The 27,661-nt window shown below is 45.7% G+C and overlaps 1 long non-coding RNA gene across 2 annotated transcripts; it reads right to left on the bottom strand.

The window, feature by feature from the left end:
- Positions 1 to 336: 336 nt before the first annotated feature.
- On the bottom strand, positions 337 to 27,645 carry LOC116457074 (uncharacterized). 2 transcript variants are annotated; one of them, XR_004244901.2, is made up of 3 exons: positions 26,837 to 27,547; positions 25,576 to 25,809; positions 337 to 553 (listed from the first exon to the last, which is right to left on the bottom strand). It is a non-coding gene; the product is annotated as an uncharacterized LOC116457074 (long non-coding RNA). The 2 variants fall into 2 exon arrangements; XR_009210443.1 differs by lacking the exon at positions 337 to 553 and adding an exon at positions 19,280 to 19,572 and having other exon boundaries at positions 26,133 to 27,645.
- Positions 27,646 to 27,661: the final 16 nt, after the last annotated feature.

Below are 27,661 nucleotides of genomic sequence, written 5' to 3' on the forward strand. Positions count from 1 at the left end.
GACAGTGTGATGGTTAATATTATGTATCACTTTGGCTAGGCTATGGTGTCCAGTAGTTTGGTCAAACACGAGTCTGGTTGTTGCTGTGAAGGTAATTTGTAGTTGTGATTAACATTTAAATCAGTTGACTTTAAGCAAAGGAGATTTTTACCCTTGCTAACGTAGGTGACCCTCATCCAATCAGTTGGCCTTAAGAGCGAAGCCTGAGGCTTCACAGAGAATAAGGAATTCTGCTTCAAGACTGTAATATAGAAATCCTGCCTGAGTGTTCAGCCTGCCAACCTGCCCTACAGATTTCAGACTTGCCAAGTTCTACAGTTGCATAAGCCAGTTCCTTAAAATAAATCCCTATCTATGTTAGTCTGCTAGGGCTACCATACAAAGTACCACAAACTGCGTGGCTTAAACAACAGAATTTTATTCTTTCACAGTTCTGGAGGCCAGAAGTCCAAGATCAAGGTGCTGGCAGGGTTGGTGTCTGTAGAGGCCTTTCTTCTTGACTTGCAGATATCTGCTTCTTGCTGTGTCCTCACATGGCCTTTCTTCTGTGTACCTGCAGAGCAAGAGATCTCTTGGTGCCTCTTCCTCTTCTTACAAGGACTGCAGTCCTATTGGGTTAGGGCCCCATTCTTATGATTTCATTTACTCTTAATCACGCCCCTCAGGGCCCTATCTCCAAATACAAACACACTGGGGTTAGGGCTTCAACCTGTGAATTTGGGGAGGACACAATCCAGGGCAGAACTCTATCCATCTGTCTGTCTGTCTGTCTGTGTCTATCTGCCTGTCTGTGTCTACCTGCCTGTCTGTCTGTCTGTCATCTATCTATGTATCTTCTGTCTGTTTATCTTTCTATCCATGTATCTGTCTATCCATCCATCCTATTTGTTCTGTTTCTCTGAAGGCCCCTAACTGACCCAGCAGAATGAAATATGACACTTCATCATATACAGTCATTCAGCTGACTCCAGTGCTGGCCTTTATAATCCATCCAACCTGTTGGTTGTTTAACGTAAACGGTTACACCTAGATTTTCTTTTTTTTTTTTTTTTTTTGAGACAGAGTCTTGCTCTAGTGCCCAGGCTGGAGTGCAGTGGCATGGTCTCAGCTCACTGCAACCTCCGCCTCCCAGATTCAAGCAATTCTCCTGACTCAGCTTCCTGAGTAGCTGGGATTACAGGTGCACGCCACCACACCCAGCTAATTTTTTGTATTTTTTAGTAGAGACGGGGTTTCACCATGTTGCCCAGGTTGGTCTCGAACTCCTGAGCTCAGGCAATCCACCCACCTCGGCCTCCCAAAGTGCTAGGATTACAGGCGTGAGCCACCGCGCCTGGCCTGGTTACACCTAGATTTTCTAAAAATAAAAGTGATAATGCAAAAAAACAAAAACAAAAAAAAAGCTTAACTCCTCCCCCGAAACTACTTGCGTACTTTTTTTTTTTTTTTTTTGAGACGGAGTCTTGCTCTGTCACCTAGGCTGGAGTGCAGTGGCGCAATCTAGGCTCACTGCAAGCTCCACCTCCCGGGTTCATGCCATTCTCCTGCCTCAGCCTCCCAAGTAGCTGGGACTACAGGCGCCCGCCACCATGCCCGGCTAATTTTTTTGTATTTTTAGCAGAGACAGGGTTTCACCATGTTAGCCAGGATGGTCTCGATCTCCTGACCTCATGATCCACCCACCTCGGCCTCCTGAAGTGCTGGGATTACAGCCGTGATCCACCGTGCCCGGCCTTTTTTTTTTTTTTTTTTTTGAGACAGAGTCTTGCTGTGTCACCCAGGCTGGAGTGCAGTGGTACAATCTCGGCTCACTGCAACCTCTGCCTCCCAGGTTCAAGTGATCCTCCCACCTCAGCCTCCTGAGTAGCTGGGTCTACAGGCGCACCCACCACGTCCAGCTAATTTTTGTATTTTTAGTAGAGATAGGGTTTCGCCATGTTGGCCAGGCTGGTCTCGAACTCCTGACCTCAGGTGATCCACCCACCTCAGCCTCCCAGAGGGCTGGGATTACAGGTATGACCACCGTGCCTGGCTCTTGAGTAAATTCTTGAAATAAAAAGTAAAGTGTCATAAACTACTGTTTAATATTTCTGCTGACAAAGTAGCTTTGAAATCAACAGTGTTACAGGTTTTTGTTTATTTGTTGTTTCTGAGACAGGGTCTTGCTCTGTTGTACAGGCTGGAGTGCAGTGGTGTGAGCATGGCTCACTGCATCCTTGAGCTCCTGGGCTCAATGTGCCTGTGCCTGGCCTTACATTACTGTTGTTCCTAATTACCAGGCCTGTGAATATTGCATTACAGTTTTATGAATTAAAATGAAGAGGCCAGGCGCAGTGGCTCAGGCCTATAATCCTAGCACTTTGGGAGGCTGAGGCGGGTGGATTGCCTGAGCTCAGGAGTTCAGAACCAGCCTGGGCAATATGGTGAAACTCCACCTCTACTAAAAATACAAAAAATTAGCTGGGTGTGGTGGCACGCACCTGTAATCCCAGCTACTCAGAGGCTGAGGCAGGAGAATCGCTTGAACCTGGGAGGTGGAGGTTGCAGTGAGCCGAGATTGTGCCACTGCACTCCATCCTGGGCGACAGAGCGAAATTCTGTCTCCAAAAAATAAAAAAAAATGAAAAAATAAAATTTTAAAAATAAAAATAAAATGAAGACATGTTTATAGCAGTTCTGTTTGTAATTGCCCCGAACTGGAAACAACTCAAACATCTCTCAATGAATGAATGGATAAACAAATCTTAGTAACCCATATAGTGAAATACTACTCAGATTTTTTTTTTTGAGACGGAGTCTCACTCTGTCACCCAGGCTGGAGTGCAGTGGTGCGATCTCGGCTCACTGCAACCTCTGCCTCTGAGTTCAAGCGATTCTCCTGCCTCACCCTCCCGAGTAGCTGGGATTACAGGCACCTGCCACTGTGACTGGCTAACCTAATTTCACTTCTTTATTCATCTTTTATTGTATTTTTAGTAGAGATGGGGTTTCACCATCTTGGCCAGGCTGGTCTTGAACTCCTGATCTCGTGATCCACCCGCCTCGGCCTCCCAAAGTGCTGGGATTACAGGCGTGAGCCACTGCGCCTGGCCTACTCAGATATTTTTTTAAAAGTATTCATACACCTTAAAACATGAATGAATAAGTGAAAGAGGTCAGTCTCAAAAGCTTACCACCTACCTGACTCCATTGATATGTCACTCTGAAAGGTGACCCTGCAGGAAGGGAAACCTGGTGATTGTGAGTGGCTGAGGTCAGGGGAAGGTTTGACAGCAAAAAGGTACTTGAGGGGGCTTTCTGGGGGAAGGAAATCGCTCTGTGTCCTGATTTTGGTGGTGGATACATATATCTGTACTATCTATACACCTGTTAAACTCACAGAACTGTACACCAAACTCGAAAGTCAATTTTGGCTGGGCACAGTGGCTCACACCTGTAATCCCAAAACTTTGGAGGCCAAAGCAGGAGGATTGCTTGAGCCTTGGAGTTTGAGATCAGCCTAGGCAACATAGTGAGACCATTTTATAGTATGCAAATTAAAATAATGTAAAATACAGAAATAGACAAATATCATACAACATAGACAATAATTTCTTTTCTTTTCTTTCCTTTTTTAAATTTTTGAGACAGGGTCTTGCTCCCCTGCCCAGGCTGGAGTGCAATGGCACGATCACTGCTCACTTGTAGCCTCCATCTCCCAGACCTAAGCTCTCCTCCCACCTCGGCCTCCTGAGTAGATGGGATTACAGGCATGTGCCACTGTGCCCGGCTGATTTTTGTATTAGACAGGGTCTCCCTGTGTTGCCCAGGCTGAGCTGGGGCTCCGGCGATCCTTCTGTTTCGGCCTCCCAAGTGTTGGGATTACAGGTGTGAACTCACCACGTCTGACAATAATTTCTTGTTCTTTTTTCTCCAGGTATTTGCTGCTCAGAATTTTGGCAAATAGAGGAATAAATTCTGTTATCAAATTCCTTAATTTCAAGAGAACCCATGAAAGGAGTATCATCCAATCGGGTGGGTTTTTTCCACTAAAACAACAGAGAAGCTCTTGCTGAAATCATAACCTGGAGGCATAAGTTTTAATTTAAATTCTTGCAAGTGATGTCATGATGTCAGGGTGAGACCACGGAGTATAGAGAAACCGCATCCTTTTGGAAACAGCAGCGTCTGCTAGTGCAGAGAGAGCTGCTCTGAAGGAAGAGCAGAAAGGGAGAGCACGATTTCACTAATGCAAATAGCAGCGAAGTGCCAAGGAGGGCGGCCTCCAGCTCCTTCCAGTTGGGAGCGAGCAAAGCACTGGAAAGGGCAAAATGAGGCACAATCATCAAACCCCTTTATCAGGTTCTTTTTTTTTTTTTTTTTTTTAAGGCCGGGTCTCACTCTTGTCGCCTAGGCTGGAGTACAGTGGTGCGATCTCAGCTCACTGCAATCTCCACCTCCTGGGTTCAAGTGATTATCCTGCCTCAGCCTCCCAAGTAGCTGCGATTACAGTCATGTGCCACCATGCTCGGCTAATTTTGTGTTTTTAGTAGAGATGGGTTTTCACCATGTTGGTCAGGCTGGCCTCAAACTCCTGACTTCTGGTGATCTGTCCGCCTCGGTCTCCCGAAGTGCTGGGATTACAGGCGTGAGCCATTGTGCCCAGCATCAAGTTCTTTTTCTTTTCTCCCTGACTAGCTCTTAGTCTCAATGATCAAACTCCTCAGGCATGTTAAGTGGGTAAAGAGTATTTTATTTTGGCATATGAATCTAAAATCATAGGCTTTCTTGAACAACCTTGCTTTCTTATTTCAAAGGTGAAACCCTACTCTACTGTTCTGGAAAGTTTGGAAATGTCTCATTTCTTTAGAGATGAGGTCTATTTTTATAGGAAAATGAATCCATTTCGTCACCTTTTAGGATACTATTTGCATTAATTATGTACTGCTGCAGAACAAATGTCCCTAAAACGTAGTGGCTTAAAACAACAATGTATTGTTCCTCACGATTCTGCTGGTCTCCTCTGGGCTCACTGGGACTGGAGGGTCTATATGGCTTCATTCCTATGTCTGGGGCCTTGGTACAGCTGCTGGCTGGACTTTTCATCCGTGAGCCCTGGGTGTTCCAAGTGATTAAAAATGGAATTTACAATACTTTTTTTTTTTTTTTTGAGACGGAGTCTCGCTCTGTCGCCCAGGCTGGAGTGCAGTGGCGCAATCTCGGCTCACTGCAAGCTCCGCCTCCCGGGTTCACGCCATTCTCCTGCCTCAGCCTCTCCGAGTAGCTGGGACTACAGGCGTCCGCCACCACGCCTGGCTAATTTTTTGTATTTTTTAGTAGAGATGGGGTTTCACCGTGGTCTCGATCTCCTGACCTCGTGATCCGCCCGCCTCGGCCTCCCAAAGTGCTAGGATTACAAGCGTGAGCACCGCGCCCAGCCTACAATACTTCTTAAGGCCTATACTCAGAGGCTTCACAATGTCACTTCTGCTGCATTTTATTGGTTACAACAAGTCTCAAAGCCAGCCCAGAGTCAAGGGATAGAGAAATAGGTCCCACTTCTTGATTTAGGGAGAAGCAGCAAAGTCACATTGCAAAGGAGTGAGGACACAGGGACACTATTCACTGGGGGCCATGGCTGTAACAGTCTACCACACAATTGTTAGTGATGTTTAAAGTGGGTACAAACATTGATTAAATTGCTCTTGGCTCTGAACCATTAGTAAACTGGATGAAATTAGGCTAAAGATGAATTTTGGATTGGAAGCGCACATTCAGCTCAGCTTTAATGTAGTTAACCCTTATTTCAAAACTATGAGAAATCACTTAGAGATGAGTCAGAGAACCTTGACCCCCTGTTTTTTTATGGGGATTTTAACTACCAACTTAGAGAAAAGTAATGCAGAATCCATTAGCTATTTTAAATGCACTGTTATTCTCTAAGTCAACTGTCTTTGGTTTCCTAATGTCTAAACATTTCACAATTTGTGGAATTATGAAAGGATCCAGCTCCCCAGAGGATGTGAGCACATCTGAATACACTTATACACTACAGCCAGACCACTGTTAGCTTTCTGGGGCAAAAGACACAGAGAAAGATCAGGATAATCCTTGTGCGTGCAGCTCAGATTTGGCCCCTGTCGCCACAGGCTGCCAAGCCTGTCACATTCTGGCAATAAGGAGCAATGCTTGGATGGGACCAGGACCATGCTGACATCTGACCACCTCTGCAGTCTGGGCGAATTCCAAGAAATCCCTCAGAAGAAAGTGCCATGCAGAAATATCCTGGCGGGGGAACTGCCCACACACCTGTGCCAGTTATTCACCCTCGCCAGATTCTTCATGCTCTTTCCCACTTCAAGGCCCTTGCATTAGCTGTTCTCCTTGATCATGCACTTGACTCTCAAGAACATTTAGGTAAGTCATGTCCTTTCCAAAGCTTAGGGGCTTAAGCGAGGGACTTGGCGTCCTGGACGTACTCCCTAGCTAGCCACTCTATGTAGCCCTCAGTCCAGATCTTCAGCCTCCATCCATCCTTTGAGAATGTTTTATCCTCTGATCCCTTGAGATGTGGGCCCTTTCTGTGACCCAACAGCCTGTGCCAGAGCTCAGGGCCTTAATTCTGGAGGAGACGTGATGCTACCCTGGGACCGGGTCCTTCCGGGACACGAGGCAGCTGGAGAGCTCTGGGTGTGACAGAGGAATAGGGAAACGGAGAAGAAACACAGAAACAGAGAAATGAGAAAACGAGGAAGGAAAAGGGTGGCTCCTGGAGACAAATGTTTCCTTCTCCACACTTCTACTGATGCTGAGGTGGCCTTTAAAGTGCCAGCAAGGAGGAGCCAGGAGGGGTTTGCACATGTGTTGCTGGGCATGGATGGGGTAGTGTGTGTGCCAGGATGGGGGCCTTCTTGGGCAGTCGCTACTGGGTGGGGCGCTCCAGTCAAGACAGCTAAGGCTTTCTCCCAAACCAAAAGAACTCGCAAACTTCCCTACAAGTTCTGAGTTTTCTTCTGAAGCTAACTTCTTGGAACTCAATGGAGTGAAACCATCATGCTGTTAAAGCGTTTACGGGCTGTGTATGCCCTGGGGGCTGTCAATGTCACAGACAATGTCATTTCTCTCTCCCTGCACAAAACTAACTAAAATCTTGATGAATCCAGCTGGCTCTCCCCTCTCCCTCGCTATCCTCCACCTTTTATGCAGTCCTGTGGACATTCTGATCTGTTTCCTCCTCCCCATTCTTCCCTTCCCTCCCTTCCCTCCCAAGTATACTCTGAGCTCTTCGTGGTCTCTCTCTCCCAACTGCAGCCTCCTCCAAGACTCCATCTTCAGGCCTCCTTCCCTCACCATCTCCAAGGCCGCAGCTCCAGGACACAAGCTGACCACCCTGCCCAACCCCAAGTCCTCGACTGATGCTCAGCGCTTATAGGTTCAAGTCCAAGCTCCCTAGCATAGCACTGAAGTCATGGCTCAGTTTACCCTTCCAAGCCTGTCTCCCCCAAGTCCTGCCCTCCTCCTCTCATCACTGCCAAATACATCAAGCACTCCCACGTGGCTGGGCTTTAACCCAAGCTGCTCTCTCTTCCCAGAAGGCTCTTCTCTGACTTGCTGCCAACACACAAAGTCGCTTGGAGGTGAAGGCAAATATTAGTTCAGCTGGCAAGCTCCTCTCCACGTCCTCATCAAAGCCCCCAGCTCCATGAGCTTCTGGGCTGTTCCTGTGGATTTCTGCACTCTCTGTGTTGAAACATCTGTAATGGGTTATAGCTGGGAGTTGGAATGTCTGCCTCCCTTTTCGCTGAGAAGAAGGGGGTCTTTACAGGATCGAACCCTCCCTGGGTTCTGTCTCCTTCCTTTCAATATAGTGAGCAGTTCCTCCCACCTAGGTTCTTAGGTGTCTGGGAGGTCATCTATCCAGTGCTGGCTGTTGCAGATCTGTGCAGTTGCTTTTTGAACAGGACCCACATCCGTCTTCCCAAAATATCTAAAATTAGGTCTTTGACAGTTCCTGAAAATGTTAGTTATCATATAATCCAGCAACTCCACTGCAAGGTATATAGCCAAAAGAATTGAAATCATATTCCACACAAAAATGTATACCTGAATGCTCATAGCAGCATTATTCACAATAGCCAATAAATGGAAACCACCCAAATGTCCATCAACCCACAAAGGCATAAGTGAACTGTGATATATCCATACGACGGAATACCGTTTGGCAATAAGAGGAATGAGGGACCGATTCGTGCTACAATGCGGATGGGCCTGGAAAACATGCCAAGTGCAAGACGCCAGTTACAAAAGATCACATATTATATGATTTCATTCATGTGAAATGTCCAGAAATAGTCAAATTTATAGAGAAAGAAGGCAGATTAGTGGTCACCAGGGGCTGGGGCAAAGGAAGGCGTGAGAGTGACTGTGAATAGGTATGGCTTTCTTTTTAGAGAGGAAAAGGGGGTTGTGGTCATGGTTGCACAGCATGTGACTCATGGAGTTTGTGCCCTTGAGAGGAGGGACTGCTATGGCATGTGAGTTATATATAATTAGGCCTTCAGTGCTGTCAGCATTCTCATCCTTGGAGGGCCAGGTATCTTTTCTTTTTTTTTTTTTTTTGACACGGAGTCTCGCTCTGTTGCCCAGGCTGGAGTGCAGTGGTGCAATCTCGGCTCACTGCAAGCTCAGCCTCCCGGGTTCACGCCATTCTCCTGCCTCAGCCTCTCCGAGTAGCTGGGACTACAGGCGTCCACCACCACGCCCGGCTAATTTTTTGTATTTTTTTTTTTAGTAGAGACGGAGTTTCACCTGGTCTCGATCTCCTGACCTCGTGATCCACCCGCCTCGGCCTCCCAAAGGGCCAGGTATCTTTTCTGTTCTTTTTTTTTTTTTTTTTTTTGAGTTGGAGTCTCACTCTCACCCAGGCTGGAGTGCAATGGTGAGATCTTGGCTCACTGCAATCTCCATCTTCCGGGTTCATGTGATTCTCCTGCCTCAGCCTCCCAAGTAGCTGGGACTACAGGTACCTGCCAGCACGCCCAGCTAAAAATTTTTGTGTTTTTAGTACAGACGGGGTTTCACCATGTTGGCCAGGATGGCCTTGATTTCCTGACCTCGTGATCTGCCCGCCTCAGCCTCCCAAAGTGCTGGGATTATAGGTGTTAGCCACCGCGCCCCGCGGTAACTTTTCGGTTCTAAGCACAAGACAATTGTCTTGGGAAGAGCTCCCGGCTCTTGGCCTCAGTATCTTTTCTTCAGCCCTACATTTCCCCTTTGCTCTTTCCCCGCCTGTGATGGGGGCTGCCTGGGTGGGGCTGTCACAGCGGCAGGTGGGTGAGGAACCCCTAGACGCGTCCGGAGGAAGGCTCAGCCGGAGGGCGCCTGCAGGCGGCCAGGTGGCAGCCACTGGGGGCCTCTGGGGCCGAAGCCGGCGGAGGGGGAGACGCTGGGTGGTCTGCAACCCTGCCCAGACCCCGGGGTCTCATGTCTAGAAAAAAGATGACTCGTGACACCAAAGGAGCTCTTTAAAGCTTCCTCCACGCTTTTAGCGACAGAGCACCCCAGCCGTCCTGGGAGACCCCGAAGCCGAGCATATTCGAACTCCGAATCCGCTCGATCGCCGGGGACCTGCCATCTGGGTTCGGTTCCCCCAGGTCGCCACCGACCTTAGGCCGCGGGGGTCTGGGGGGCCCGGGAAGGAGACAGAAGGATAGGCGCCGCCCAGGGTCGCGGGGACACGGGCTGCGTCCTGGGTGGGCGCGATGCTCCCCCAGAACGACCGGAGATGGATAGTTTCGGGGGAGGGAAACGGGACGCACGAATTCGGGGCGCTGAGTGGGCGGAATGCGCCCTGACTTCCCCTCGCCGAGAGCCGGCTCAGAATGAGAGAGCGAGCGCGGAGTGGGAGGTGTGGGAAATGGCAATATTTGTATTAGGGAGAGAAGGAAACAGGAGTGTGAGCCGCACGGCTTGGGGGACGCAGGAGATCGCGGATCGCGGGGATAGCGCAGCGAGGCTGCCCGGGGCTGCTGGGAGGGGCCAGGCGAGGCCGGGGCGGGCCGGGTAACTGCGGCCGGCCGGACGGCGGCGGTCACCGGCTGCACCGTGGTGGTTCCACCACCGCACGGGGCGCTTGCGGTTCATCCGCTCCAACGAAAGCCGCGTCCCACGCTCCCTGCCGCCGCGTGGTTTTGCCTCTGAAACGCGCGCAGCCCGGCAGAGCGCGTCCCGCCCGGGCCACCCGCTCGCCCCCTCTTTTGCCTCCGGCGGAGGGGCAGCGGCGCCCCAGGGGCTGGCGGTGGTGTCAGGAGTGCGCTTTCCTTCTAGGCCTTCTCCCTCATGACTGGTTTTGTTTTTAGATTATAAAAATAATTTATATTATTTATTTAAAAATACATAAAATATATTGTGATAGCGCAGAATAATGGCCCTCCAAGAATGTCCACGTCCTAATGTCTGTAAACTGTTATATGGCAACATAAATAAATAAGGTGGAAGGCCTTTGCAGATGTGATCAAACTCAGGATTTTTATTTTTTTATTTGTATTTTATATTTGTTTGTTTGTTTGTTTGTTTATTGAGACAGTCTTCCTCTGTCACCCAGGCTGGAGTGCAGTGGCGCGATCCTGGCTCACTGTAACCTCCGCCTCCTGGGTTCAAGCGATTATCCTGCCTCAGCCTCCTGAGTAACTGGGATTACAGGCTCCTGCCATCACACCCGGCTAATTTTTGTATTTTAGTAGAGACAGGGGTTTCACCATGTTGACCAGGCTGGTCTTGAACTCCTGACCTCAAGTGATCCGTCTGCCTTGGCTTCCCAAAGTGCTGGGATGACAGGCGTGAGCCACAGCGCCCGGCAAGCTAAGGATTTTTAGACCGGGGATTACCCTGGATTACCCTGGATTATCCAGGTGGACACAATGTCCAGTGATCACAGGGGTCCTAGAAGAGGGAGGCAGGGGAGGCAGAGGAGAAGTGAGGGCAGAAGGAGAGGTCAGAGGGATGTGTTTGCTTCCAGGATGGAAGAAGGGGAGCACCGGCCAAGGGATGCGGGCAGCTTCTAGAAGTTGGGAAATGCAAGGATGCAGATTCTCCCTGAGCCTCTAGAAGGAACCCAGTTCTGCAGACACTTTGATGTTAGCCCAGTGCGACCCTCTGCATACTTCTGACCTCCAGAACTGTGCGAGAATAATCTGTGTTGTTTTAGGCCCCTCAATCTGTGGCGATTTGTTATAGGAGTCGTAGGAAATACATGAACACATACATTTAAAACATAAAGAAGTCACCTGTAATCCACTTCCCAGAATGAACGCATTCAGCAGCCTGAGGAGCAGGGCTGACTGATGAAAACACTTGAAAGGAGGAAGTGCTGTCTTGCTAAGGCTGGTGTGTTCGGACGAGGACACCGCCAATGATTCTCCTAAGATGGCCCGCTAAAAGGAACCAGGGCTCCGTGGAGAAATGGCAACTTCTGGGATTAAGGCTGGAGAGGAACAAGAGGAACCCAGAATATATTATTCTGGCAGACAGTGAGGAAGTGCCCAAAGAATGGTAGGAACTCATCCAAAGGACAAAAGCTTCAGGGGGCTCTCATTGGCCAAATCTGGACTCTTCTGAGTAACAATCATGTTAGTATTGAATTGTTACTTTTGTTTTTTGTTTTTTGTTTTTTTTGTAGCTGGGATTACAGGTGCCTGCCACTATGCCTGGCTGATTTTTGTATTTTTAATAGAGATGGGGTTTTGCCATGTCAGCCAGGCTGCTCTTGAACTCCTGGCCTCAAGTGATCGGCCCACCTCGGCTTCCCAAAGTGCTGAGATTACCGGTGTGAGCTACCATGCCCGGCCTATAACTCTTCTTACTTTATTATAAGCACAGTCTAAGAATCCATGAGTACCTACAGGTACAGTAATATAAATGAGAAAATAAAGAGGGAGAAGAAAACTCTTTCTTATCAACTAATAAACGCAGAAAGATAATGGAATAAGAAAATACCGCTTGGAACCACCATAGTAATGATTATGTCAGGGAGAATCATCAGTGAATGCTAAATTGTGAATGCTAAATTGTGAGAAGTTTGAGAAACAGGATTTGTATATGGTCTCAAACTATCTCCCCACAAGGGAGATTCCCAGTAATGACCGAGGGGAAAACAGTCACTTTACTGTGGGGAAACCTGACAAACCTTATTCAAACGATCAAAGTTAACATCACCAGCAACGGGACAAATAGGCAACACGTGCCTCTGGTGTGATGCAGCAGCCCTCCGTGATACAATAGCCCTTCATGGCGCTCGTGCTGGCCGTGCAGAACCTGCATTCAATTGTGAGGAAATACCAACACATCAAACGGAGGGACATTTTCCAAAACACTGGTTTCTGCCCTACAAAAATGTCAGTGTCATTTTTGACAAAGACTGAGGAACTGTTTCTTATTGAAGAGGACTAAAGAGGCCTGACAACTAAGTGCAGTGTGGATTCTGGATAGTGGGCCAGATGAAAAATATTTGTTTGTTTTAATTATAAAGGAAGTAAATCGTACTAAGGCATAGATGAACCTTGAGGACACTGTGTGCAATGAAATAATCCAGACACGCCAGGCGCGGTGGCTCGTGCCTGTAATCATAGCACTTTTGGAGGCTGAGGCAGGCAGATTGCTTGAGCTCAGGAGTTCCAGACCAGTTTGGGAAACATGGTGAAATCCCATCTATGCAAAAATTACCCGGGCATGGTGTCCCAAGCTTGCAGTCCCAGCTACTTAGGGGAGATGGAGTCTGCAGTGAGCCGTGATCATGCCTCTGCACCCCAGCCTTCAGCCTGGGTGACAAGAGAGACCTTTTCTCAAAAAAAAAAAAAAAAAAAAAAAAACTCCAGGCACGGTGGTTCATGCTTGTAAACCCAGCACTTTGATAGGCCGAGGCAGGTGGATCACCTGAGGTCAGGAGTTCTAGACCAGCCTGGCCAACATGGCGAAAACCTGTCTCTACTAAAAATATAAAAATTAGCCAGGCTTGGTGGCGGGCACCTGTAATCTCAGCTACTTGGGAGGCTGAGGCACAAGAATCACTTGAACCCAGGAGGTGGAGGTTGCAGTGAGCCAAGATCACACTGCTGCACTCCAGCCTGGGTGACAAAGTGAGACTCTGTCTCAAAAAGAAAAAAAAAAAAAGTAGAAAAAAAGAGAAATAATCCAGTAACAAAATGACAAATTATTGTGTGATTCCACTTATATGAGGTACCAAGAATAGTCAAATTTATAGAGACAAAAAGTAGAAGGAGGGTTACCAGGAGCTTGGAGGAGGGGAAATGGGGACTTAGAGTTTAATGTGTTCAGAGTTTCCATTTGGGGTAATGGAAGATGGATAATTACGATGGCTGCACAGCACTGCAAATGTAATGAATGCCATAAGTTGTACTCTTAATGGTTAAAATGGTAAATCTTACACATATTTTACAATAAAAATAATTTCTAAAAAAAAAGTCTTTAACTTTCAAATAAATGGGTAGACAATTGACAAAATTTACATAAGGTCTGTAGATTATATAATAATGATATGTCAAGATTAATTTCCTCATCCTGATAAATGTACTGTGGTTATGTAAGAAAATGTCAGCTGGTCCAAAGGTAGTGAGTTATCTCAATTGATTGTTCACAGTCAGTTACAGATCAAACTCCTTCTACTCTTTCCCCGCTTGTCACCACTGCACTTGACTAGTTTTAAGATAAATAAAATGTCTCTGTGTGTGTGTGTGTGTGTGTGTGTGTGTGTGTAAGAAATATACATTGGGGCCGGGCGCAGTGGCTCATGCCTGTAATCCCAACACTTTGGAAGGCCAAGGCAGGTGGATCACCTGAGGTCAGGAGTTCGAGAACAGCCTGGCCAACATGGTGAAACCCTGTCTCTACTAAAAATGCAAAAATTAACTGGGCATGGTGGCGCACGCCTATAACCCTAGCTACTCTGGAGGCTGAGGCATGAGAATCGCTTGAACCTGGGAGGCGGCGGCTGCAGTGAGCCAAGATCACACCACTGCACTCCAGCCTGGGTGACAGAGAAAGACTTTGTCTCAAAAAAAAAAAAAAAAGAAATAAAAGAAATACACATTGAAGTATTTAGGTGCAACAAGGCATCATGTCTATAATCCCCTAAATGGTTAGAAAAAGTAATATATACAAGTTATGCCTGTATGGACAGAGAGAAAGAGAAGGGTAAAGCAAATGTGGCAAAATGTTAACATTTGGGGAATGTATATAGGAATTTGTACTATTATTCCAACTTTTCTATAAGCTTAAAAGTAAGCAGTTTAAAAAATTAGAAGAGGATCAACCAACTGGAATGGGGCATGCTCTAAAGGAAACAATTCTAAGGCCTTAACGTCGAGAGGCAGTGAGCTATGTGGCAGCCAGGGCTCTGGGATGTCCTAATGAGGCAGGCTCAGGAACAAGGGGTGCAGTGTCCCAGCCATACTGATTGGTGGGGCAGAGAGAGGTGAGGAACGTTGGATTAGAAGCCCCATCCACTTACAGAGATGGGCCAGGATCCAAGGAGGCATGGTGAGCTGGGTTTGGTTCAGAGGGGCATCCATCCAAGGAGTTTCAACGGGAAGGTGTGATGGTATTTAATACTGAGTGTCAACTTGATTGAAGGATGCAATATTGATCCTGGGTATGGCTGTGAAGGTGTTGCCTAAGGAGATTAACATTTGAGTCAGTGAACTGGGAAAGGTAGACCCACCTTTAATGGTGTGGGCAGCATCTAATCAGCTGCCAGCGAATATAAAGCAGGCAGAAAAACGTGAAGAGGCGAGACGGGCTTGGCCTTCCAGCCTACATCTTTCTCCCCTGCCGGACGCTTCCTGCCTTCGAACATTGGACTCCAAGTTCTTCAGTTTTGGGACTCGGACTGACTCTCCTTATTCCTCAGCTTGCAGACAGCCTATTGTGGCACCTTGTTATTGTGTAAGTTATTACTTAATAAACTCCCCTTTATATATATATCTCCTATTAGTTCTGTTCCTCTAAGAGAACTCTGACTAATACAGAAGGTGAGGTGGAGAAGCCAGGAGACCAGTCCTGTTGCTGGGGGTGGAGGCAAGCATGCTCAGCAGCACCACCCCCATCCTCCGACTGCACACCCTACATGGGAGCATCTCATCAACACAGTGATGAGTGAAGTAAGCTGGACACAAAAGATCCTTACCATAGGATTCTATTCATGTGAAGCTCACATACAGGCAAACCAAACAGATGGTGATGAAGGTCATATCCATGTCCACAGGGGAGTGGATATTAGATAGGAAGGGCAGGAGGGAAGTTGGTGGGTCCTGGAAATGTTCTATATCTTGATCTGGGTGTTGGTTTCAGTTTATCAAGATGAGCACTTATTCTTTGTGCATATTTTTCTGTATGTGTAAATCCTCCATTTAAAAGGTTCGGATTGCCCCACCCCCACCTTGGCACAGACCACTGAAATCACAGTCATCTAAGTGAGGCATTCACGGAGATTCAATGGAGACACGATTTACGCTGTTTGTTATTTCGTTGCTAAGCAACGCAGTCTAAGCTGCACAACTAAGTGACACCATTAACAGCCAACATGATGGGGAGGGGTGGGTGTGCTAAGACAAGGATCTCAGCGTGATGGCCATGGATGATTCCTGCTCCCAGCCCCCATTTTGCTGTTGGAGGTGGGGGCTGGGGGTTGGGGGTGCAGCGAGCAGCACAGACCAAACAGAAGGCCTGGCCCCTCCTGGCGTGGGCTGGCTGCAGTGAGCCCTTCCTATGTCTGCCTGCTGCATCCATCGCTATGGCAACCACTTCCCCAGCACCGGGGCTAAAATCAGGTTCTGTGGGTGTCTCGGCAGTGATTGGAGATCTCCCCTGCCATAGAATTAAGTGGCCTGATGAGGAGACAAAGAAGTCACTGCAGGGAAAGGCTGAGACTCGCTAAGCAGGGCCATTCCTGCCAAAGTGGCACAGATTTGAGGCTGGCGCACAGGCCTCAGAGAGAGTGGTGAAGGCTGTCTGAAGGCAGGGGTGGGCAGGATGCCAACAGAAAGACCTAAGGACTGGTTAATATGAAAACGATGTGGAGATAAACAAAGACCACCCAATGAGAACAAGCAAAGGCTATTCAGGGCTTGCTGTAGGAAAGGAGGCGGCTGCCATTCCTAGCGTTTGGCAGAGACTTGAAGGCAGGCAGAGGAGTGGAAAGCTTCATAGTGGAGGAGGAGAGGCTCCAGGTGTGCCCTGAGTGAAGGCCGCTGGCCTGGGGAAGCCTCAGGTGGCTCACCAGAAGCGAGGCGTCCCATGCGATTGGTTAGGGGAGCATGTTGGGCTTTCTCTGGTCCTAAATTGGAAGCAGCAGGAAAAAGTAGGGAAGCCAGTAGTTATTGATGATGTCCTGACTGTTCTGGGCAGATTGCTGTGGATGTTGTGGTTTGGCTTCCTGGACTGGCTGCTGCAGATTGTGGGTCACACTTCTGCTGTCATCTATGGGCTGGCTGCTGTCTGTATATTCTGTCTATGCAGCAGTTGGGCAGGTCAAGAAAGAGGTCCCTACCATCTATCAATGAGGAGATGGGGCCCTTTGCAGTGTAGGGACACAGCTGTGAGGGCTACCTCAGGAGAAGTAGGACATGAAGCCTCACAGGAAGGAGGGCATAACAATGCCCTTGTCTGTTTGGGGAATACAGACGAGAAGAAAGGTCTATACATGTTTAGTACAGATGAACCAGTCCTTGATCCACAGTTGGTTGAAGTTGCGGATGCAGAACCCATGAGTACAGAGGGACAACTGTATATTTAAAGAGACATCTGTTAGAGAGCTACTCATCTGGGACTTAGGGAACTGACCTGATACCCGTTGTAACCACACGCAGCACAGGAGTTTGAAACTCTAGGCAAGGGAGGTAAGTGAGGTTAAATATCTGGCTGAACTCAGAAACCTCCAAGGAGCCTCATATGCTTTCCTGACACAGGCCCTGGGGCCATTTCTCAAGTGCAGCCACTCAGGAGGTGTGGGGCCTGGGCAACTCGCTGCACCTGAGTGTTCTCCGCCTCTGCCCTGGCCTCCTTGGGTTGGATGGTGCTGGCGCTCAGCAAGTGCTCGATCCATGCTAGATACTGTAATTATTTTAGAGCTTCTGAATAACTGTTTACAATTTCAATTAAAAATATTGTTAGAATCAATGTCAGTCTGTTGGTGCAGCCATGAACTAAGTGTCAGAAGCCTGAACTCAGAGTTGGGGAGGGAAGTGGATTGAAGGGCCAGCAGTAGAAACACAGCACCTGTGGGTACCAGGGGAGGGTACATGTAGTCCTGCCTCAGCTATCTGCCCTCCCCAGACTGGCCGATTTCCCCTAGAACTCTGTGTTTTGAGTGAGGGAGGCGCAGTTCTCTAAAAGAAAGGAAGATATTATTGCCAGGAGAAGAAGGAAGGAGAACTTAACAGACAAATATAACATGCATATGCATTCAACGTTTGTGGTCAAATAGAAGACTTAAGCCTAAGGGATCTAGCAATTCTAGTTAGATCCCGAAGTTACATCTAGGCAGTCATAATGGTGATCATTATGTGGCTTCTCCAACTGATGTAAAAATGATTCTCTCCCAGTAAAGCTAGGCAGTAGTTCCTAATCTAACTGTAGCCTTCGCCTTCTTTGAGGACAGAAATCAGGCCTTAGACTTGCCTAATCTGCTTGTTTTGGGGATCTTTCATAGCATATTATACAGAATAAGCACTCAAATGATGTCTGATGGTAATTGTCTTGTTTCAGTTCAGGCTGCTCTTTCAGAATATCATAGACCGAGTGGCCTAAATCCTATAAGAACACTAATCCCATCATGGGGACCTCGTCTTCTCGACCTCATCTAAACCCAATTATCTCCCAAAGGCCTCACCTCCTAGTACCATCACATTGGGGATTAGGATTTTAACATATGAATTTTGGGGGGACATAAACATTCAGTTCATAAAACAATAAAGACACACGAGAAGCTAACAAGAGAGATTCAGCGTCAGAGCTCAATGGTTTCCATGAATAATGGAGTGAGATATGCCAGATAATTCCTCAAGGTTCCTTTGGATTCCATGTGTCTAAGATAAAAACTCTTAGGAAGAGTTTCACTTTGGAGCAAATATACAATTTCAGGTTCGAAGTCAAAATATCAGATGAAAATGTATGATCTCTCCACAATATTTGTGGGGGATTGGTTTCCAGACCCTGCACCCAAAATCCATGGGTGATCAAGTTCCTTATATAAAATGGCATAGAATTTGCATGTAACCTATTCATATCCTCCCATATACTTTAAATGTCTAGATTACTTATAATGCCTAATACAATGTAAATGTTATGTAAGTTGGCGTACTATATATCTGTGTTTGTTTGAGACAAGGTCTCACTCTGTCGTCCAGGCTGGAGGGCTGTGGCGTGATCACAGCTCACTGCAACCTTGACCTCCTGGGCTCAAGGGAACCTCCCACTTCGGCCTCCTGAGTAGCTGGGACTACAGGCACACGCTACCATGCCTGGCTAAAAAAATTTTTTGTAGAGATGGGGTCTATGTTGCTTAGGCTGGTCTCAAACTCCCGGGCTCAAGCAATCCTCCTGCCTCAGCCTCCCAAAGTGCTGTGATTACAGGTGTGTGCCACCATGCTTGGCTTGTCATACTATTTCATTTAGGGAATACAGACAAGAAGAAAAGTCTACACCTGTTTAGCACAGATGAACCTATTCTTGATCCACAGTTGGTTGAATCCATGGATACAGAACCCACGAAAATTTACATATTTTTCAGACAGAGTCTCACTCTGTTGCCCAGGCTGGAGTGTAGTAGCACGATGTTGGCTCACTGCAGCCTCTGCCTCTCAGATTCAAGTGATTCTCCCACCTCAGCCTCTCGAGTAGCTGGGATTACAGGTGTGTGCCACCATGCCTGGCTAATTTTTGTATTTTTTTAGTAGAGATGGATTTCACTATGTTGGCAAGGCTGGTCTTGAACTCCTGGGTTCCAGTGATCCTCCCTCCTCAACCTCCAAAAGTGCTAGGATTACAGGTGTGAGCCACCGCACCCAGCCCAACTGTATATTTAAAGAGACTCATCAGTTAGAGAGAGACTCAACTGCATCCTAGGGAGCTGACCTAAGAATCACTGTAGCCATATACAGCACAGGAGCCTGAAACTCTAGGCTCAGCTGCAGCCTTTTCAGTGATGAAGTCAATGCTTAAGTCTAGACTAGCGATGAATAAGGTAGCTGTAAGTATGAATAGTTCGTCACCCACTGCTGGGTTTGCATCCTCTGCCAAATAGGCCCTACTTATTCGCTTCCTGTGGCTGCTGTAGCAAATTATCACAAACTGGGAGGCTTAAAACAACAGAAGTTTATTCCCTCCCAGTACTGGAGTTCAGAAGTCTGAAATCAAGGTGTTGGCAGGGCCACATTTCCTGCCGAGGCTCTGAGAATCCATTCCTTGTGTCCTTCAGCTTCTGGTGGCTGCCAGCATTCCTTGGCCTGAAGCTGCATCATTCCAATCTTTGCTTGAACCCAGGAGGCAAAGGTTGCAGTGAGCTGAGATTATGCCACTGCACTAAAAAAAAAAAAAAAAAAAAGAAAAGAATTGGAGATTGACACAAACAGAAAAAGGAGGTTTTATCTTACTGGAAAAATTATGGGAGAATTTTGTGATAAAGAGCTTAGAAGGTTTTGTAAAATAAACTTATCTTTATAAATAACAAGAATGTTTTTAATAACATGAACTTTCAAATTTCAGAATAATTTTAAAATTTGGCTGTCCTGCTTAATGAACAAGACAAGAATGAAAGGATCTGAGGACTTACTCCATTGAATACTTCATAAATGGTGAGACTTGGCAGCCACCACTTCAACCAAGTACTCAAACTCAGAATGTGAATCATGGCACAACCTGACTTTCTGGCCTCCTGATGTACTGTAATATGAAAAACACATAACCGGCCAGGCGAGGTGGCTCACGCCTGTAATCCCAGCACTCTGGGAGGCCAACGTGGGCGGATCACTTGAGGTCAGGAGTTCGAGACCAGCCTAGCCAACATGGTGAAACCCCTGTCTCTACTAAAATACTAAAAATACAAAATTACAAAAATTAGCTGGGTGTGGTAGTGTGTGTCCATAATCCCAGCTGCTCGGGAGGGTGAGGCAGGAGAATAGCCTGAACCTGGGAGGTGGAGGTTGTAGTGAGCCAAGATCACACCACTGCACTCCAGCCTAGGCAACAGAGTGAGACTCCATCTCAAAAAAAGAGAAAAGAAAAACACATAATCATCTATCAAATATTCTTGCAAAAACATGTTTAACTTGAATCAGATTAAGCCTCTAAGCCTACCTTCTAGTTTGTAGGAAATACAGGGGCTACAGGAACAAGCTAATGACACCAAGAGGAATCAATCAGATAAATCTATAATGAGGGACATTCATTGCATGAAACAATTGTTCTATAGTCTTCCAAAAGGCATTGTCATTGGAAACAAAAAGTACCGGGACCATTCTAGACTAAAGGAGATGGACTATCGAGACCATACCAGTGGCAATACGGGAAACCAGATTGGACCCTTGCTAAACAAACAAACGAAATTATAAATGTCATGCTTGGGACAATTAGAGAAACTTTAGAGTCTATATATTATTATGGTGTGGAAATGGTTTTCAAGGAGATTATTCTAAACTTAGGAGATACATGCTAAAGTATTTAGGGGCAAAGATGTTCAAATATATATATTTTGGCCAGGCTTGGGGGCTTGTGCCTGTAATCCCTGCACTTTGGGAGGCCAAGGTGGGAGGATCACTTGAGCTGAAGAGTTTGAGATCAGCCTAGCTAACATGGTGAAACCCCATCTCTACTAAAAGTACAAACATTAGCTGGATGTGGTGGTGCACATCTGTAATCCCAGCTACTTGGGAGACTGAGGCACTAGACGCACTTGAGCCCAGGAGGCAGAGGTGGCAGTGAGCTGAGATTGCACCACTGCACTCCAGCCTGGGTGACAGAGCGAAACTGTCTCAAAACAAAACAAAACTATATGTATATACACATTTTTGGAACTATATATATAATATACATATATTACATATAATATATTATGTATATTATATATATAGTTCCTTTCTGTATCATTAGAAATATATAATATATAAAACATATCTAACATATATAATATATTACATATATAATATATATTTTATATATATTATATAATATAATATATATATTAATATATAAAATTAAATATAAATATAATTATATATAATATATTTTATGTTATGTTATATATAACATATATAATTATATATGACTATATATATTTATATATATTATATAATTATATATGATTATATATAATTATATTTATATATTTATATATAATATATATATTATATTTATATGTTATAATATATATTATATGTTATATAAATATGTTATTTATATAATATATATATATGTTATATAAAAATATATAAATAACATATATAATATATAAAATATAATATATAATTATATATTATATTATAAATATAATAATGTTATATATATTATATATAATATATATAACATAATATATATTATATGTGTTATATATAACATAATATATATTATATGTGTTATATATAACATAATATATATTATATATGTTATATATAATATATTATATTTGGAAATATATATATACCAAATGATACAGAAAGGAACGATATCATTAAAATAAATATGGCTAAATATTAACAATTGTTGAATCTAGCTTGGGCATGCAGGTGTTTATTATATTAATCTTTTAACTTTTCTGAATATTTCAATATGTTTATAACAAAAGTTTGGAGAAAAGAACAACTGGTCTTCAAGGCCTTCATTTTAGTGACAATCTGGATTAAACTGTAAGTAATTTTTATGTGAATATTGTATAAGAAACACATGGTGCTCTATTTTGATTATTTGATTTAACTTGGTGTATATCACTGTTAAGCATATCTGCATGAAGTACTGAAAATGAATTCATTATAACCGAGAAATCCTGACGTAAGAGCGTAGACACACTAACCCTAATGTATGGTTGTTACTGGATTGATTTTTTCAGCTATGGTATGAATTTGTCTTTTCCTAAGAAAAGCATTCACACACGTTGCTATTTCAGTGACATAAAGTATCTCCTGGAACATCATACATTACTCATTCAGCCAAAATGTAGTGGCACCCTAGTATGTGTGAAGCCCTGTGTTGGCCTCAGGGATACATCAGTACATGAAACGGGGCCTCTGCCATTGGGAAGCCACAGGCCACAGACTCTCGCATGCCTAAGGACAGCCGTGCCCTCGCCCATAGAAAAGTGCAGGGTTCTCTGAAGATTTTGCTTGCATGCAACCTAAAAAATTATGCACTGCATATCCTCATTTCTTGATTAATACAATTTTATATTTCATGTTTAAATGGTGGCAAAAGATGTAATTCCAGTTTAAAAATTGAGATTTTAAAATAAAATTGTTTCATTACTCTTTTTTAAACAGTCATAGTGTAGTAGCTTTATAATCTGTTGTTTGCTAACTTCCACACCTGAGGTCTTTGTGGATGGTTTCTGCTACCTGTTGTGTGTTAGCTCTTGTGCTACATGTGTGTTATCACACACACACACACATATCAATGAATCTCCACAAATAAATTTCTAGGGACAATGAGTAGCACATAGGTACATTCTTCCACAGAGAATTTGTGTTTGCTTTTGCCAGGTGCTTAGGGGGTCCCAGCAGTCCAAGATTACTTCAAACTAAACTCACTGCTTAAGATTATTTGATCACGAGGGTATGAATTTGGGGTACAGTCTATGCCAGGGCGGATTCATGGGTATAAATTTTCTGGAATTTTTAAAAAATAAGGCTCAGATAAGTTCCCTAGAAGTCTCCAGGAGAAGTCAGATTTACTTGGTTCACCATTCCCCTGAGAGGGCAGCTGTGTGGGTCTTGGGTGAGGCTCCTGGTGGAAGGTCTCTTAACAGATGCCTTACCTTGGGCAGGCTCTGGGCTTTGACAGTCATCCTTTTTGCTGCTAGAAACTGTGAAATAGAAGTTCAAGTTTGCCTGGTTCAGCAAAACAAAAGCAGCCTTCATGTTCCATTTACTTTTTGGTATTCTCTCTTGTCCTTAGATTTTGGCCTGGTAGGCCAGGCATGGTGGCTCATGCCTGTAATCCAGCACTTTGGGAGGCCGAGGCGGACGGATCACTGGAGGTCAGGAGTTTGAGACCAGCCTGGCCAACATTGTGAAACCCTGTCTCCACAAAAATTTGAAAATTAGTCAGGAGTGGCGGCACATGCCTGTGATCCCAGCCACTCAGGAGGCCGAGGCGGGAGAATTGCTTGAACCCAGAAGGCAGAAGTTGCAGTGAGCAGAGATCACACCACTCCAGCCTTGGCAGCAGAGTGAGAGAGACTCTGTCTCAAAAAAAAAAAAAAAAAAAAAAAAAAAACTTGCTCTGTCCCCCAGGCTGGAGTGCAGTGGCGCATCTCGGCTCACTGCAAGCTCCGCCTCCCGGGTTCACGCCATTCTCCTGCCTCAGCCTCCCGAGTAGCTGGGACTACAGGCGCCCGCCAACATGCCCGGCTAATTTTTTTGTATTTTTAGTAGAGACGGGGTTTCACCATGTTAGCCAGGATGGTCTCGATCTCCTGACCTCGTGATCCGCCCGCCTCGGCCTCCCAAAGTGCTGGGATTACAGGCTTGAGCCACCGCGCCCGGCCAGTTACCTTACTATTTTTGTCAGGCGTTCAGTGCTTTTAGGAATCTGTTTTCTATATTTTATATAGAATTTCCAATTGTTGGTCTAAAAAACCCAGTCTGCCATAGTCTTAGAAAGGGAAACGAACATCACCACTTTTCTCAATACTTTAAATGAGAGATTCTTTTAACCTAGGATTCATGCATGGAGTTCAAGGCACCTATATACCCCCCTGAAATTGCATGAAATGTTTTGTGTTTAACCAATTTTTTCTGGGAACAAAATCCATAGATTTTATCAGATTGTTAAAGGTGCCAATGATAGAGACACCCTCAAATTTGATAACTATTGCTTTAGAGTTCTGTCAGTACCTAGTAATTTTAATTAAAAAATGATTTTAGAATGATTTCAAACTCACAGAAAAGTTGCAAGTAGAGTGCAAGACAATCTCCACATTGTCATCACCCAGATTCGCCAATGTTACCTCTGCCCTGATCCCACACACAATTAGTCTTTTTCTGAACCATTTGGGAACAAGCTTCAGACCTGAGTCCACATTACCCTTAAATGCTATAGTGGGTATTTCCCCAAACAAGGATCTTTCAAATCGAGAAGTTAACATTGCTACAAAACCATTCACAGAATCTATATAAGTTTCAGTTTTTCAATTTCAACTGTCCCAAGAATATATTTTTTTAAAAATTGGGCAGGGCGCAGTGGCTCGTGCCTGTAACCCCAGCACTTTGGGAGGCCGAGGCGGGTGGATCACGAGGTTAGGAGTTCAAGACCAGCCTGGCCAAGATGGTGAAACCCCATCTCTACTAAAAATACAAAAATTAGCCAAGCATGGTGGTGGGCACCTGTAATTCCAGCTACTCAGGAGGCTGAGGCAGAGAATTGCTAGAACCCAGGAGGCAGAGGTTGCAGTGAGCTGAGATCACGCCACTGCACTCCAGCCTGGGCAACACAGCAAGACTCTGCCTCAAAAAAAAAAATGTGTGTAATATTTACTTCACAGGATTGCTATGGATGTTCACTGGACATATTAAGGAGTTTGGTTAGTTGTCATTATTAGTTTGTTACAGTTACACTGTGTCCCCCTACACTTCCCCTATTACTCATTGCTTATTGGGGTATGGAAAGCCAGCATTGCTATAGTATTCTCGCAGCACAGTAAACACACACACACACACACACACACACACACACACACACACACGCTGGAATCATGGGTATACTATGTCTTTAATAAAGTATCTTTCTTGGCCAGGCACAGTGGCTCACACCTGTAATCCCAGCACTTTGGGTGGCCACAGTGGGCGGACTGCTTGAGCCTAGGAGTTCAAGACCAGCCTGGGCAACATGGTGAAACCCCATCTATACCAAAAACAAACAAACAAACAAAAAACTCACAAAAATTAGCGGACGTCATATGCCTGTAGTCCCAGCTACTTGACACTCGGGAGGCTGAGGTGGGAGGATCACTTAAGCCAGGGTAGTGGACTGTTGCAATGGGCCAAGATCATGCCACTGCACTCCAGCCTGGGTAACAATGTTTCAAAAAAAAAAAAAAAAGTATTTTTCTTGATTGGACAATGAGAATTCTAATTGTAATGCATATCTATTGTTTGGTCCTCCCCCTTCTTGTGGGAAATGGTCTTTCTCTACTTCCACAAGGTAGTGTCCATTGTTCTTACCTGAAATGGCAGTTACAAGAACATGACAATGTCCCTGTTCGTAAAGATCCTAGATCTTTGGCACAATCATTTGATTCAGGGACAGGCAACTAGCTGGACCAATGAACTGGCCTTCCCTGAGAATTTTTAACTTGGGACTAGAGATCATCATCCTTACCTCGCCTGTCTGATGATGAGGCAGAAGATGAAATGTTGGGAGCTGTCAGTGGCCTTGTTTCCATATGGAGGAAGCTGGTTCAACAGCATGAAGCCAATGTGCAGAGAGAGTGGCAGAGCTGAGGCATGGGGGCAGAGAGGCATTCTCGTTCTAGTAGTCCCAGCAGTCCCTCCCCTTCTTGGAGTCTGTCCATATCAACAGTACATTCCTCCCTTCTGCCTAACAGTTGAGTCCCTGTCAATGGCAACCAAGAGAGGTGTGAATGATTCATGTATTGAAATGGCTGTTGTGAGAACTAGTGCCTGACTCACAGTGGGGACTCAACAAATGTTGGTTTATTACTCTTATATTTAACGCCTAAAGTCTGAATGCGAAAAGGTTAGGGCAATTCCAGAAGGAATTACTATGCAGAAGGGAAAACTGATTAAAAGGTTAACTTTCCTTTGAACCTCACAAGGGAAGGCACCTAAAGACAAAAGGAAGGCTTCCTCCACGCCCCCCATACACACACATTCCCTTCATCCTAACCTGCCTCTGCAGCTCCGAGGGTCACATACCTGCCCTTGGCACTACTAGTACTTCCTCCAGCACGTCTCAGTCTTTCTTTCAGAATCCTTCGCCCTTATGCCATATAACATCTGATCGTCCTGATCTTTGCCCCTAGTATGAGCAGGCCAACACGTGCTCTGCTACAGGTCTTACAGGGAGGGTGAGCTCTTGGAGTTGGATCAGAAGGAGAGGGGCTGGGGAAAGAGCGTCTTCAAATTGTTTCTTTGGAGGTGGTATATATAAACATATTTAGGCAGGGCGTAGTGGCGCATGTCTGTAACCCCAGCACTTCGGGAGGCCGAAGCGTGAGGATCACTTAAAGACAGGAGTTGAAAATCATACTGGTCAACATAGTGAGATTGCAGTGAGCCATTATCACACCACTGCATTCCTGCCTGGGTGACAGTGCGAGACCCCTTCTCAAAAAAAAAAAAAAAAAAAGAAAAGAAAAAAGAAAAAATCATAAGCAAACAACAACAAAAAACAAATTTAAAGAATGGCTGTCTGCTTAATTCTCAGGGCCAGCCCTTGAAATCAGTGGGTATTATTATGTGGAGTTTGAGTTCTTTCATGCCTTGAGTAACATGAGTGACATCAGTAACATTAGTCAAGCGCTGTTCTTTCTGAAAGACTATATTTCATTATTTTTATTCTAAACCTTACTCTGTTTGATGAAGATTGGGGGAGGGGCCCTCCCAATTCCACCACTCACACATAACAGCGGTTGCTAGCATTCTTTATTTGTCCTAGGTCATCTGCATATTGTTTAAACATTCTTCGAGGCTGGAAAGACTGCTCCCACTCAGGCAATTCTGACGTGGCGGCCCTTCTAATTTATATTCTCTAAATAATTCTTCATTTAGAGAAACAGTCAAGGATTACAGTGAGGGAGGGTGACGTGCTGACGGGGACAGAGCTTGGCTTTTGATCATTCTTCCCTTAGCTCTGCCCAGGCAAGCGTCCCTAACTCGGGGTATCGGAACCGATCTCCCTTAGAGGAGGATTATGTTTCAACCCCCAGCCTCAGCGGTTTACTCAAATAGTCCTTACAGCCAAATGCAGAAGTCTCCCTGGGAGTAATTTTGGTGAAGTCAGCTTTTGCCTTTTTCATCACAGGCAGGCTTTAGTAGTTCCTCAAAACGTGCACTCCACAACTGCCCGGGTGCCAAACAGAAATGCTGATGCCTGGGCCCACTCTAGCCATTCGGCCTCGGCATCGCGGTGCGGGAGCGTGGGGCACAGACTCGCATTGTCACAGGCACCTCCTTCCGAAGAGCCCCGCGCCGGGGCCTTTGTCCCGCGCGTCGGCTGGGGCTGGCGCTAGGTTCTCGCAGCCTCCTCCCACCGCTTTGCGCCTTCTTTGTCCCTCCACAAGCCGCCATCAAAGCTCAGCTCCCATTAGGTTTCGGCCCCGCTGTCCGGCGCAGTCTCGGCGACTACCCCAGGTGGCCCGGCGCACGCGGGGTTTCGCCGCGCCCCAAACGAAGAGGCCTCCACTCCTTAGCCGCCGACCGAGCGTGCGCGCCGCCGCCGCCGG

This window comes from Hylobates moloch, unplaced genomic scaffold, assembly GCF_009828535.3.
Source record: "Hylobates moloch isolate HMO894 unplaced genomic scaffold, HMol_V3 SCAFFOLD_17, whole genome shotgun sequence".
In the NCBI taxonomy this organism is placed as follows: domain Eukaryota; kingdom Metazoa; phylum Chordata; class Mammalia; order Primates; family Hylobatidae; genus Hylobates; species Hylobates moloch.